Raw genomic sequence first — 12,402 nt, 5'->3', positions numbered from 1 at the left:
ATGAGTCAATCCGAGAGAGTGTATCACTGCAAAAGGTGCAACAATAACCACCCTGGGAAGGACTGTAAAGGAAAATTGGTGAATTGCCACTACTGTCAGAAAAGGGGGCATAGGGAGTATGAGTGCTTCACCAAGCAGAAAAAGGAACAAAATGGTAATGGAAGTGGAAATCAAGTGAGGTTTAACCAGTCTGGAAGTCAAGATTCAAAGCCTGGAGGGGCACAAAACAATCAAGGAAACTATAATAAGCCCGCAAATGATAACAACAACAAGAATAGGGCTCCGGGCGAACCGTTCATGATCACTAGAAATGAAAAGGAATATTCTGCAGACGTAGTTCATGGTACTTTTTCTATTAATTCCGCGCTAGTTAAAACATTAATTGACCGGAGCAACTTATTCTTTCGTTTTGTCATCTGTTACTAAGAGTCTGAAGTTAGTAGATTTTGAATGATTGATTTACCTGTTATTATGTCTACTGGTGTAACCATAAGGTGTACCAAGTTGTTTAAGAATTCGCCTTTGAAGATAAAAGATTGCGTTTTCTTTCTGATATGATAGAGTTTAATCTGGGAAACCTAGATGTAATTTTGGGGATGGATTGGCTAAGTTTGTTCAAGGCGAAGTTAGAGTGTGTAGTTCAGAAACTAAGTATAAGGAACCCTATTGGAAATTTGACCTCATATAGACGTTTTGAGAAATCCAAGAACCTTGGGGTTATTTCTGCAATGCAGGTGAGGAAATTGATGATAAGGAGTGTGAATTATTTTTCTGTAGGGTGCTAGATGTGAGTAAAGAAGTTGGAGTGAAGATCGAGTATGTTCCCATGGTTAATGAATTCTTTGATGTGTTTCCGAATGAAATTGCGAGTACGTCACCAGCTAGAGCCCTTGAGTTCACAATAGAGTTGAATCCCGGACCGACACCTATATCCAGAGCACTTGATAGAATGACAACTCCTGAAATGAGTGAATTGAAGACATAGTTTCAAGAATGGTTCGATGAGGGGTATATTAGGCCTAATGCATCACTACGGGGAGCTCTGGTGTTGTTTATTAAGAAGAAAGATGAGAGCGTGAGATTGGGTATCGATTTTAGAGAGCTAAGCAATGTAACCATCAAGAACAAGTATCCTTTGCCTAGGATAGATGACATATTGGATCAATTGAATCGGGCGAGTGTGTTCTCGAAGATTGATTTGCGTTTAAAGTACCACCAATTGAGAATAGCTGATAAGGGCCTAAGACCTCATTAGGATTCGTCATTGTCATTAAAGGTCTATAGTAACGTCTTTTGGGTTAACCAATGCACCTGCATTAATTATGGATTTGATGAATGAGATTTTCTACGAATTCCGAATTAAGTTCGTTATTGTGTTATTGATTATATCCTGATTTATTCAAGGAATGAGAAAGAGCATGACAAACGCTTGAAGATTATTTGGAGACGCTTAGAAAGAATCTAGTTTTATTAAATGAAGTATACAAATCTTGAGGTCATACGTGTATAAGTGAGACCGACGGAAAGGTGAAGGACTAAATTGATTGAGAACTATGTTACGTAAGGGAATAAATTTAAGAGAAGATTTGAGTGGTCCAGGATCGTTAGAAATCATTTGGCGTCTTGAAAAGGTGAAAGGAAACATATGAATTGGTGAAAGAGCTAGTGTAGACACCTACTTTTGTCCCCATTCCCGAAAGGGAAGGTTCGATGATGAGAACGTAAATCTCCACTTGACAACGCATCTCCTATAAAATAACGAATCTCAATTCCCCTTTTCATTTCACCCGAAACCTGCTATTTATAGAAACCTGCTATTTATATAAACCTTCTATTTATGGAAACCGGCTAAAAATAGTAACTGCCGTAATAGGTAGTTGTTAAAAGTGGCAAGTCATAAAAGCTCCCCCAAGTCAGAATTAGGTGTTGCACTCCAACATAAATCCTAAATGAGATAGAAGTTGCGAGAGAATCCTATTCCTAATACGATTCGAAAATAAGAGTCACGTATTGATTGAAATCCTAACGAGCCTAGAGTTCGTAACGGGCCCAGACGCATTCCGTCATAAAATTAATACGCACTAAAAGACTCGATTAAGTCTCACACACTCCGGATTCCAAGAGTCCGAATCTGACAAAGAAACGACCCAAACAACAATTTCAACGCCCAGCCCTGGGCGCTGTAATTGCCTGGGTCCTATTTTCAACGCCCAGAGCTGGGCGCCGAAATCTTTGACGCCCAGACCTGGGCCCTGAAAATACCTGGGACGTGTTCTTTCCTAATTCTTCGTGGATTAGAGTTCTACAGTTCTATCTTTCCACAAACTCTTTTCTATAAATATAGCCCAAGTTCGACGTGAAATAACAACACACAATTATATTCTGAGTATTGACTCTAAACCCCTAAGCCTAAGCCTCACGCTGCAAAACTGATCACGCGTTCTGTCGCAATCGATCCATAAATCGAACAGAACGTATCCCGTCCCATAACTTGAGATTCGTTAAATAAAAGGAGAAATAGCAAAGTCAAAGTGGTTAGTTTTCTGAGAACCGTGACGCACATCTCAAAGGTGCGTCGTAATGTGTCCCTTTTCCATGGTTTAATTGCTTTCCTCGCCCTTTTATTAACTGTTAAACTAACTAAAATCTGATTGTTCGATCACGCTTAATAAATATGATATTTTTGGGAAATTGGATTATCATGCTAGGTCCCTTAAAACAATCTAAATCAGATAATCGCGTTCGATCTAGTACTATATGTTGCATATTATTAAAATCAACTCAGATTAGTTTAATAGTTAACGCATGTCCCTTCAATTATTTATGCTGAGCTAGTAAGGATATCCTGCCTCTGGAGTTATCGAAGAGCGATTACTCCTCTCGGTAGTTACAGTCCCCCGAACCCTCAATCTCTACCCTGCGGGTGTACGTTGAGAGATCCCCACACCAGGGATCACAAGGGAACCTACGGCCGTCGTGGTCAAACATAATTGCACTCCCTTTATGTCACGATAACCGGGTTTTGTCAGTTTTTCTCATTGTCGTTAAAAACTGAATGGCGACTCCTATATTACTAGTCAATTGGGTGTAAACTCACAGGAAATCCAATTACACTTGATTGAATAAAAAGAATCGTCACACCCACGAGGGACGAGGTCACGCATTAGCCTCGTGCTTTTTCGACCCCCTCACAGTGGCGACTCCACTGGGGATAGTGAAGGAAATACTCGTGCTTGTAGGTAATCAAAATAGCCGAAGGGTGAAACGATCCTACCCCGCGTTTATTTCCCCATCAAGTTGGGACGACCTGAACATCAGCATATTAATGTGAACGGGCAGAACCGCATAATAAATCTTGGCTCCCTCAGGGAGTTTGGACTAAGGATACCCATCGCCAATCGGGGGGTGCATACGCTTCGAATGTTGTCCACTCGGCACTTTCGCTAGTAGTACACCCGTCCCAAACCCAATCGCTCGCCCACTAGGTCCCTCTCGCCTGCATGCCCCCTTGGCTTGCACTTGCGGGTTGGCCTCTTGGGCGAAATTCGTCTGTTGAAGACACTACCTCGACCGGGGCATGTGTTGGATCTACGATAGAAGCGGTTCCATACCAGGCGCAAATAACTACCCATAGAAGCCTATCATAAACTACATGACATGTTATTATCGCCTCATGATGAATGTTAGTTATGTGTAGCGAAATATGTGATTGTGTGTGACAAACTATCCTAGAAAACCAACGACCTTAAAAATTGCCCGAACATTCATAGACTAATTTGCCAAAGAGTTATACCGAAATACGTGTTCCGCAAACCCGAACGATCGCCACAAAAATAAGCGACGCGCGGGATGGCCTGTAACGAATCCCACAAACGCTGCACAACGCGTAAAGGACGTTATTAGGCAAGCACGCAAAATCGAAGTCGCATAAACAAAAGTAGACACAAACAGAAAACAAGAACCAGCCAGGGACGCATTTTCAACGCCCCTGGCTGGGCGCCAGAATTTCTCACGCCCTACGCTGGGCGCTGAAAATGCTGCTTGGCCTTTTGGTCAGGCACAGCAGCCTCGGTGCCCACGCATAAAGAAAATACGTAGCAAAAAAAAAACTTTTCGGAAAAAAAAATTGCTACGAGGGCATATGAAAAAGCACTCGATTCTAAAAGCGACTTATGAAAAAATAAATAACTCTTTGTGTCGTTGTTAGGCCTCCTACGACGATGATGTTCGGCACCAAAACCGAGCATACTAATTTTAAAAAAAAACACTTTGAATGTCACATTGGCAAAGAATTCAAAAAATGATGTTCGAATAAAGTCTTCAAGAAAAAAAAATGTTCAAATAAAAAAAAAATCCGAGTCTAGACTAGGCTATGCCAAAGTACAATCTAAATCCTAAGTATTAGTTATCTTATCCATAGAATCGGTCCTAATGCTTGGTGTAGTTCTGCAAGTTAAAAGGTTAAACCATATTGAGTCTCCCTTTCTAACATTTAAATCAATAAGCACCCATGTGTAATTGTCATCCCCTGCTAAGAATCTCCGGCCTCAATACTCTCTCTCACCAATAAAAATAATATATTATAGTATTTGCAAAATGGAAACAGTCACATTCTGAAAATCATTCCCCCATAGTCGCACAACCCCCAAAGTGAACATAAGGTGTCAATACCATTAGAAAAATTAATGGCCTCAAGGCTTATGATCACATTGGGTCACGACAATCATAGTCCTCTCGAGCCACTCGCTCCTTGAAATACTCCTAAGTACGGACTAAAAGATTTTCCATGAATGCAACATGACCAACCATGAAAATACCCAAATCGGCATACCATAAGGCTACCATTGGGGTAAAGGAATACACACTAAGAGAGAAGCCGCACTAATGATTCTAGCCTTGAAAAATGGAAATACGATCTCCCCAATTAACTACCTTGCCAACATTAAGCAAAATGGCGCATGACAAATGAACACCCAAGGGTTAAAATCTAAAGTGTCAACCAACGAAAGTTATGATCCAATTAGCCTAAGTCTGAGAGTCGCTTGATCAAGTATTATAGGCTTACGCCACATCATTATTTTGAGTCTAGGCCACCTCCTTGTGTTCATACACGGGTTATAATCAAGAAAGATTAATGAAAGTTCGAGTCTAAATCACAACTTCCAATTAAATCCCAGAAACAGGAATCTGAAAAGAAGCAAAAAAAATTATTTTCGATGTAATTCTTTCGTTAAATTTCAATAAGGTAAAAATAACATTTTGAATCTACGCTATTTGCAAATTTTAAGAAACGACTAAATACGCTTGCAAAGTAAGACAATTTAAAAGGTCCACCCTAGGCCCACTAAAATTAAAGGTCCACTATAGGCCTACCAAACGAGGCTACTCAGTCTCGCCTCGTGACTCAAAGACCACAACCATCTACCTTTTAGCCCAAATAAAAAAATTTAAGGATTTATGTTGGGGAGAAATCCCAAGCAAAAAGAAAAAAGAGAAAAAGAAAAGGGAAAACGAAAAAAGCGAGCCATGAAATACTTAGCCCGTACCTCCCAAAGTGCAAAGAAAGAAAAAAGAGAAAGAGAAAAGGGAGAGCGAAAAGAGCGAGCCATGGAATACTTATCTCGTACCTCCCAAAGTGCAACATTTACCCAAGTAAACGAAGGAAAAGAATCGAGTCAACCAATCCAAATCATAAGATTCTACGATATCTACCCTTTCCAATCCTTATGCTCTTATTAGACGCCTTCGCTCTGGGGTCCCTGTTCAGCTCATTTAACCCATCCATGTTCTCATTGCCATAACCCAAGAAACCATTACCTCGACTCTTGTTCTTGAACTTGTTGTCAACCGCAAACCACGCACGACCATTGACACGTGCGTCATACCCGTTATTTCCAAAGCCCAAACCCATTATTACACCACTGTTAGCATAATGACCATATAACTTGTTTGAATGCATCCTGTTGATATTCCCTTGAGCCGTCCCTATGCTACTCATGGGTCTTCATTGATGTAAACTCGTGACACTAGCCTGAGGCCGTAAAATGTGAATCCTAGCAGATGTAATCCTTATGCTTGACCAATACCTATACAAATTACCCTATCTCATTCAACCCATCTTTCAAGCCGTCTTGAGTCACAAATAAAAAAAAAGACAAATGAAAAGTACATTCTACGCTTAACGTAAAAAAAAAAAATAATGAATGATAAAAAAAGAAACTTTGCAAAGCGCCTCTAAAGTTAGTCTAAAAAGAAAAAGAAACATTTAGCGCACCAAAAAAGATCCTCCCAGAAGTCATTTTCAGCGCCCATAGCTGGGCGCCGAAATCTTTAGCGCCCCAGCCTGGGTGCTGAATCTCTCTGCTTGCTAAAGTTTGTCCAGAAGTGCTCGTCATTTTATCCGCACATGCACGGAAAAATAACGAACACTTGGAGGGGTACAGCACGTATTCAGACATACGTACCACCAAAAAATACATGTACTCAAAAAAAAAATATAAAAAATAAATTTTTGGCTTACGGCAAGGCAGCAGATTAAAATAATAATAAACTTCACTTATTCTACCGTTTCAAATAATATGTTTCCACCTAAGAACGTACTTGTTTAAAATCGGCATTCTAAGAAACCATTTTCTAGGCTAAGAACTACGCAAGACCTGATTCCAAATTAAGTCTATTTAAGGCGGATACGTAGGCAATCCGTGATTCGGTCCAACCAATTTGCAAAAATTTTAAAGCCTATAGAAAAACAAGAATAAAAAATAGAAGTCCCTTATTAAAATTTAATTACTTGCAACCCAAGTCGAAAGAAAAATTTAAGTCAAAGGAAGAATCCAAGTCATCAAGATACCAAAATTAATGAGCACACATCAAAAAATAATAAGGGCACGTACCCTTGCCCGAAGGAGCACTCACACTCCTAGGCACTTAGCCAAGACTCAAAAAGATCGCTTTGCCTCAATTGAATGGGGGCTAGCGCAAGCGTCCATGACCTCTAAAGTACTCGACTTGACCCTCCCTAAAGCGAACTAACTCACTTAAAGACCTTCTTTTACCACTAGACATAGTCGTTCGCTTAAAGACCTTCTTTCACCACTAGACACAGTCATAGTCGCCGACAAGTAGTAAAGGCAGTAAGCTTGCGATGAAGAGGATTGTTCTACGGCATCACCCCATCGTTCCTTCGAACTCAGGGCACCTGTTTATGGTAATTCGAATGCTTGCTAATCCTCTTTGAAAAAAAATCAGACATTGTCAATAGGACTTGGCACCTAACCAAGGCTCACCCTACTCAGACATATGACACGGGCATCTAAAATCGAAATCTGAAAGCATCATTAATGGGGAGACATAACAACAACTGGGGGCTAAAAATAGAAATGAAAGAGCTAGGGAAAGAACTAAGTATACCTTGACCTTTTGTGCAGACATACACCAAGTAAATCTAAGTCTATTTGAAAACGGTTTATATTCCCGCAATTTTGGAAAAGATGGCCCTAACAGCCTAAAGCATATGCCAAACGGGCACAAGTATATCTTGACGCCTGCACCCTGGCTTCGAGTAAATCCTTAGACAGCATTCCAAAAATCGTAACATATTTTACGAACCCTTCTATAAGTCAACCTACTTAGGACACCTCGGATTGTACACAGTAGGACTTGGATTTCAAATAATTTTCAAAGGTTTCTTCGAACATAATAAAGTGTCATTGGTTTAATCTAAGTATGCGTTTGTCCCGATGTTGCAAGTGAGTCAAAAGATTTCTAAATATGATTATGGGTAAAGAAAGGCACCTAGCTTTTGGCCAAGGCGTACTACAACATGTGACTACCTTGACCATGGCAATGTCGCACAATACGACATTTACAAGAGAAGTAGCAAAATCACTACTCGAACGTACCTCGCCCTAAACGAGTCTGGTTCAAACTATTCATGATCCATGTCACCATGAATACATGAAAACGTATGCCTAGCATTATAGCACCAAGCCAATCCCGTAGCTACAATTGGGGGCTTGAGAAAAACACTCTAAAAATGCTCGAAATGACGATTTTATCGCAAATTCTCGACACTAATGCTATACATACGTCATAGGGGCACAATCCTAAGCTTTAATCGTGTAAAACGAACCTTAGAATGGCTACAACCCCTCCCAAATTCTAAAGCACTACTTAGAATATATAAAGTTACCCCACTAACAAGGGTAACTGAAAATCGCGAGTCACCAAAACTCCGATCAAACTACTGCACATAACCCTCGCCCTACAAGCGCCTGTTACACAGTCTACCTCGTTCCAAAGCAAAAGCGAAAGAAAAAGTCAAGGATAAGAACTGTCAAAATATACCCAGAAATCATTTTCAAACGCCCAGAGCTGGGCGCCTATATCTTTAACGCCTCAGCCTGGGCGCTGAATCTTTCTGCTAGCCAAGTTTTGCCCAGATAAAAAAATATGGGAAGAAACACCTATGAATCCTCGCATTGAACGAAGTAATAAGCCGTGCAAACCCACGCAGAAGATGCTACACTTGTTCGAACACCTGAACGAGGCATGATGAAGTACTTCAATGCAATGATATCCCAACACCTGGAGAAATGTTCTAATACATGTTGTTAGGCCACACAAGCCTACGTTGCACCATAAGTTCAGCCATCCCACAGTGCAAGTCTAAAAAAAGAGAGTAAGGCATATTGCACTAATGTAGGCACGACCAAGAGCACGTGTAAAAGAGGCAAAGACTACTTATCGCCCAAATTCAAAATGCAAGTTACACGACTTCTACATTAAGGATTAAAGGTAGTAAAATATTACCTACCACGGAAGGGATAGCTCGCACCTACACGAGCGGAACCCCAAGGCATTGTTCTCGAAAGAACCTACAAAAATCGTACGCCAAAAGGAAAGCATCCCAACATGCATACTTAGGGGCTCCAAGCTACGAAACAACCATAGCAAAATAAAAAAAAATCTCGAAGAAAATGTTTGAACAATCGAAAGGGCACGATGTTTGAGCCCACTTCATGAATGGGCCTGAACCCTATCATGCTTCTAAGCAAACTATTCAAAATCAGTCGTTGCTCAAAAAAAAATGAAACAATTCAAGCAAACTGATTAATGGACCGCACACCACGGCCATTCTATGAACGCTCGTTCGCACACACATATCATCTTTTCTAAGTATCGAACATTTACGAACGCGCTCAAAAGAAAAAAAAAAGGAAAACGAACGAACAAGAGGCCAACTGTGTCATCAAGAAACCTCGCCAGAAATTATTTTCAGCGCCCAGCGCTGGGCGCTGAAATCTTCTAACGCCCAGGCCTGGGCGCTGAAAATGAGCCCAGGCTCAAAAAAAAGGCCCTAACTTCTATTGGGCCCTGCCGCATCCATTCGACTGGAAAATTGCCGATTTCTTTACTGAAAGTCGCACCTCACGGCTTTGTTAAAGAGTAGCACACCACTACAAAGATCGCTCGCACTTACGAGCACAATCCCAAACACGATCAAGGATATTACAGAATGCGTATCCCCAAGGAACCTCTTTGACAAGAAATGACCGTCAAGCACGAATGCTTGGGGGCTCGAAAGAAAATATATATTATGCAAAGTTAAAACAATATTCCCAGACTACGCTGTACGAAGTCCCGTGTTTGGATGTCTCAAAAAATAAAACCGGTTTACGACATCAAGACAAGGGTCGCCATTGACACTTATACATAGTCCCCTAATCAAGGACCCAGGTGGTGGCAAAATCGAGCCATAAAGACTAGCTCAAAACCACGAAAGAAGATGACCACAAAACAATGGTCCGTCTAAGCACGCTGTCAACCCACATTCAGGTTACAACTAAATCCGAGCATCCCTCGAAAGAATTCGCTCCTGCGAGAATGAATAAGAAAAGAAATTCTCAAAAGAAATCACAAGAACAAATAAAATAGGGACTTGCCCACCTCAATCAGGCAAGATCGCGCCACGAACCGCGCGAATTCCAAATCAAGAAAAAAACGAATTCAGGGACGTCCACCCTCAGCGGACAGGGCTCGCCCACCTTCAGTGGGCGGGGTCTGCGTCACTAGCCGCGCAGGTCTTCAGTTTTCGAAAAAATAAAATCTTCAAATTCAAAATAGGTTCGCCATCTTTAGCCGGCGGGGTCTACGTCACAAACCGCGTAGGTCCTTATTTTCCAAAAATAAACACAAAACAAATTTCAAAATAGATTCGTCCACTTCTATCGGACGGGGTGTCCACCCTTAGCGGACAGGCTCGCCATCTTTAGCAGGGGGGGTCTGCGTCACTAACCGCGCAGGTCCTTAGTCGCTGCAGCAATAACTTTTTTTTGGTTTTCCGTTTTTCCCAAAAACGATGTGAGTAGCCTTTGGTTTTCCGTTTTTCCCAAAAACGATGTGAGTAGCCTTTGGTTTCCCGCTTTTCCCAAAAACGATGTGAGTAGCTTTTGGTTTTCCGTTTTTCCCAAAAACGATGTGAGTAGCCTTTGGTTTTCCGTTTTTCCCAAATACGATGTGAGTAGCTTTTGGTTTTCCGTTTTTCCCAAAAACGATGTGAGTAGCCTTTGGTTTTCCGTTTTTCCCAAAAACGATGTGAGTAGCTTTTGGTTTTCCGTTTTTCCAAAAAAGAGCGATGTGAGTAGTTATTGGTTTTCCGTTTTTTCCAAAAAAGAGCGATGTGAGTAGTTTTTCCTTTTTTCCTAAAATTAAAGTATTGGTTTTCCGTTTTTTCCAAAAAGAACGATGTGCTGGATTTTCCTTCGTTTTACGTCCCATAAAAACAAGGGGGTTTTCTCGTTTAGCTAACCCTGAAAATGAGAATCTTTAAAAACATTTTTTGCCTCGTGATTAGGCTTGGCCAGGCCCAATTACACTTTATAGCTTTGATTTCGAAAACATCTGTAGCTACTCCCAATGAAAAAGTGAGGGAGTTTCTACGCCTCTTTAGATACTTTCAATGATAAAGTGAGGGAGTTTCTATACTATCCGTTGACAAATCCCAATGACACGTGAGGGATATGTCGACACTTCAAAGTGATGACCCTTAAGTCAAATGTTATCACTCGGGGGCTCGTGAGACCCTCGCAAAAACAGGTCACCATGGCTTGTGTGACGCACTCCGTCTAATACTTTGACCATCGTCTTACTCCAAGACTCAGTCAAAGTAGGGGCTAATTGTAGACACCTACTTTTGTCCCCATTCCCGGAAGGGAAGGTTCGATGATGAGAACGTAAATCTCCACTTGACAACGCATCTCCTATAAAATAACGAATCTCAATTCCCCTTTTCATTTCACCCGAAACCTGCTATTTATAACCTGCTATTTATAGAAACATGCTATTTATGGAAACCTGCTAAAAATAGTAATTGCCGTAATAGGTAGTTGTTAAAAGTGGCAAGTCATAAAAGATAGAAACCTGTCAGAATTAGGTGTTGCACTCCAACATAAATTCTAAATGAGATAGAAGTCGCTAGAGAATCCTATTCCTAATACGATTCGAAAATAAGAATCACGTATTGATTGAAATCCTAACGAGGCTAGAGTTCGTAACGGGCCCAGACGCATTCCGTCATAAAATTAATACGCACTAAAAGACTCGATTAAGTCTCATACACTCCGGATTCTAAGAGTCGAATCTGACAAAGAAACGGCCCAAACAGCAATTTCAACGCCCAACCCTGGGCGCTGAAATTGCCTGGGTCCTATTTTCAACGCCCAGTGCTGGGCGCCGAAATCTTTGACGCCCAGACCCGGGCGCTGAAAATACCTGGGACGTGTTCTTTCCTAATTCTTCGTGGATTAGAGTTCTACAATTCTATCTTTCCACAAACTCTTTTCTATAAATATAGCTCAAGTTCGACGTGAAATAACAACACACAATTATATTCTGAGTATTGACTCTAAACCCCTAAGCCTAAGCCTCACGCTGCAAAACTGATCACGCGTTCTGTCGCAATCGATCCATAAATCGAACAGAACGTATCCCGTCCCATAACTTGAGATTCGTTAAATAAAAGGAGAAATAGCAAAGTCAAAGTAGTTAGTTTTCTGAGAACCGTGACGCACATCTCAAGGGTGCGTCGTAATGTGTCCCTTTTCCATGGTTTAATTGCTTTCCTCGCCCTTTTATGAACTGTTAAACTAACTAAAATCTGATTGTTCGATCACGCTTAATAAATATGATATTTTTGGGAAATTGGATTATTATGCTAGGTCCCTTAAAACAATCTAAATCAGATAATCGCGTTCGATCTAGTACTATATGTTGCATATTATTAAAATCAACTCAGATTAGTTTAATAGTTAACGCAAGTCCCTTCAATTATTTAAGCTGAGCCAGTAAGGATATCCTGCCTCTGGAGTTATCGAAGAGCGAGTACTCCTCTCGGTAGTTAGA

This window comes from Spinacia oleracea, chromosome 5 (genome assembly GCF_020520425.1).
Source record: "Spinacia oleracea cultivar Varoflay chromosome 5, BTI_SOV_V1, whole genome shotgun sequence".
NCBI classification, from domain to species: Eukaryota; Viridiplantae; Streptophyta; class Magnoliopsida; order Caryophyllales; family Amaranthaceae; genus Spinacia; species Spinacia oleracea.
Note: the sequence above shows the minus strand (reverse complement) of the source record.